General features: G+C 77.7%; 1 non-coding gene across 1 annotated transcript; it reads left to right on the top strand.

Annotated features, from left to right (window-relative positions):
* The first annotated feature begins 1,725 nt into the window (after positions 1-1,725).
* LOC138063146 (5.8S ribosomal RNA) lies at positions 1,726-1,878 on the top strand. Its single transcript, XR_011136739.1, has one exon. It is a non-coding gene; the product is annotated as a 5.8S ribosomal RNA (ribosomal RNA).
* The last annotated feature ends 622 nt before the right edge of the window (positions 1,879-2,500 follow it).

The raw sequence follows: 2,500 nt of genomic DNA, 5'->3' as shown, positions 1-2,500 counted from the left end.
GTGGCGGTGGGTGTCGGGCGCACCCCGCGGGTGGACGCTCCGCCGAGGGGCGCTGGAGCCGGCTGGCGGGTGCCGGGTTCCCCTCCGCGCCCCGCCTCGTCGCTGCCGCTGAGGCTGCCGCCGTCGCCGCGAGGCGGCGGTGGCCCGGCGGCGGGCGGCGGCGGGGGAGGCACCCCCGCGGGGATTTCAGGTCGTTTCCCTCACCCCAGGGCCAGGTACCTAGCGTCCGCGCTTCTCCTGCCTCCCCTCGGTGACCCACCCGTGTGGTCCCGTGTGCCAGCGTGCTCCTCCCGGGCGCTGCGCTGCGCGTGCCGCACCGGCCGTGCCCTGCCGGCCTTCCACGCTTCCTCCTCCCCTCCCTTCCCCCCCCCCCCACACCGCTCCAGCCGCCCCACGCCGTGCCGTGTGGGGGCCGCGCTGCGAGTCGGCCGGGCCGGGGGCGGCGGGGGGCGGCGGGGGGGGGGGGCGCGCTGGGAGGAAGGAGGAGGGCCTCCGGCCACCGCGGCCGCCGGTAGCGGCCCCCCCGGGTAGGGATGGCCATGGGCCCCGGGCTCCGGGCCCGAGGGTTCTCGGTCGGAGAGCCGGGCGGGGGTTTAAAGACTCGGGCGGCCCGATGCGACCCGGGGGGCAGCCGGGCGTGCTGCCGGAGGGGCCGGGGGGTCGGCGCGCGCGGGCGCCGCACCCCCCCATGCCCGCCGGCGCGGCCCGTGCATGCCCCGCGGGCAGCCGGGACGGAGAGGGGTACCCTGCCCCCTCTCTCCGCGGTCTGGTCTCGGCGGAGAGACGCCGCGCGGTCGGCTTGCGCCGGCCTGCCTCGAACGCGCGACCCCGGCGCGAGCGCGTGCTCGCCGCCGGGACGGCGAGCCCCCACCGCGGGTGGTGCGGACGCCGAGCCCCAGCGCATCCCTTCTCCTCCCTGGCCGGTGCTCTCAGTCTCCCGCCGTGGCCGTCGGCGGCACCCTTCCTTCCCTCCCCCCCCGCCCTGCCCCGGCACTCCGCCATCCGGCGCGCCTGCCTCGCTCTGCCCGACCCGGCTTCGCTGGGCGGCAGGCGGGCGGCGGGCGGGCGGGCGGGGGCGGCCCCTCCCGGTCTCCGCGTGGAGGCGGGGAGAGCGGGCGCCGTTCCCCGTCCGTCCCGCCTCGCCCGTCTGCCTGCCGCCAGGCGTCTGCCCGCGGAAGGGACGGGCGAGTGCGTGGCGTCGCTCGGGAGGCTGCGTGTGTGCAGGCGGGTGTTGGGTGCCGTCTCCGGGGCGGCGGAGCTGGAGGCCGGTGAGGCGAGCGAAGGAGCTCGGAAGCGTGCGGCTGGCGGGTCGCGGGCGCGCGGGCAGCGGGTGGCGCCGCTCCCAGCGGCGGCCGGGCTCCGACGCCGGGGCTCCGCGGGGACCCACACCCCGGTCCCTGAGGCAGGTGGCGCGGCTGGCGCGCCGCTCCCTGCTGGGCCAGGCCGAGCCGGGCGCCTGGGCCGGACTCGAAGCGAGAAAGGGGTTGTCCCAGGTCGGGAGCGAGGGCTCCCCGCCCCTCTCGTTCGGGTCTGTTCTCCCCCCCCCCCCCCTTTTTTTTTCCCTCTGTGCTTGTACGGTCAGTGAGGCGTGCCCTCTCTCTCCGCTGTCCCTTGCTCAGCAGCCGGCGTCGGCGTGAGGAGGGAGGCAGAGCGGATGGGGGCCCTCAGGGGGCTGCGAAAGCTGCCCGGTCCCCCCGCGCGCGCGGTGGGGACCGAAACCGAGACAACTCTTAGCGGTGGATCACTCGGCTCGTGCGTCGATGAAGAACGCAGCTAGCTGCGAGAATTAATGTGAATTGCAGGACACATTGATCATCGACACTTCGAACGCACTTGCGGCCCCGGGTTCCTCCCGGGGCTACGCCTGTCTGAGCGTCGCTTGACGGTCAATCGTCACCCCCATTGCCGCGTTGGCGCAGCGGTGTGCCGCCCCTCGGGGGGGGGCCGGGGGGGGCGGCGGCGGCGGCGAGTCGGTGGGGGGGCGGCGGCGGCGGTGAGTCGGCGGCGGCGGCGGAGCCGGGACCACCGGTGCGTGCACCGGTGGCCCCGGTCTTCCGGCTGGCCTGCCTGCCCGGCTCCGGCCGACCGTCCGCCTCCACCGTCCGCGGCCGGCGTGCCTTGCCCTGCCCTCCCTCCCCTCCGAGCCCGGTGGCCACCGCTGCCCTGCGCGGTGTGTGCGGTGTGGCGCGGCTGGGGCGCCTCGCAGGCCCGCGCCGCCGGGGAGAGGGGGTGCCTCTCCTCCCCGTGTGGGCCCGGGCCTTCGTCCCCCTAAGTGCAGACTCGGGAAACCCCCGCTCCCGGAGCGCCCGCTGTGCGGAGTTCGTCCCGCCGGGCCCCCAGGTTCGGTCGGTCGCGGTGGCCCGGCACCTGCCGCCGCCGCCCGCCGCCACCGCCAGTGCCCGCCGTACGACGGCTCTCCTCCACCACTCTCCCGGTGGTGCGCTGGTCCCCCGTTCCCCTCCGGCGGGGGGGACGGCCGGCTGCCTTTCTTCCCCTCCCC

The sequence above is a fragment of the Struthio camelus genome, chromosome 31 (assembly GCF_040807025.1).
Source record: "Struthio camelus isolate bStrCam1 chromosome 31, bStrCam1.hap1, whole genome shotgun sequence".
Taxonomy (NCBI): Eukaryota; Metazoa; Chordata; class Aves; order Struthioniformes; family Struthionidae; genus Struthio; species Struthio camelus.
This window is presented reverse-complemented; position numbering and strand designations above follow the sequence as displayed.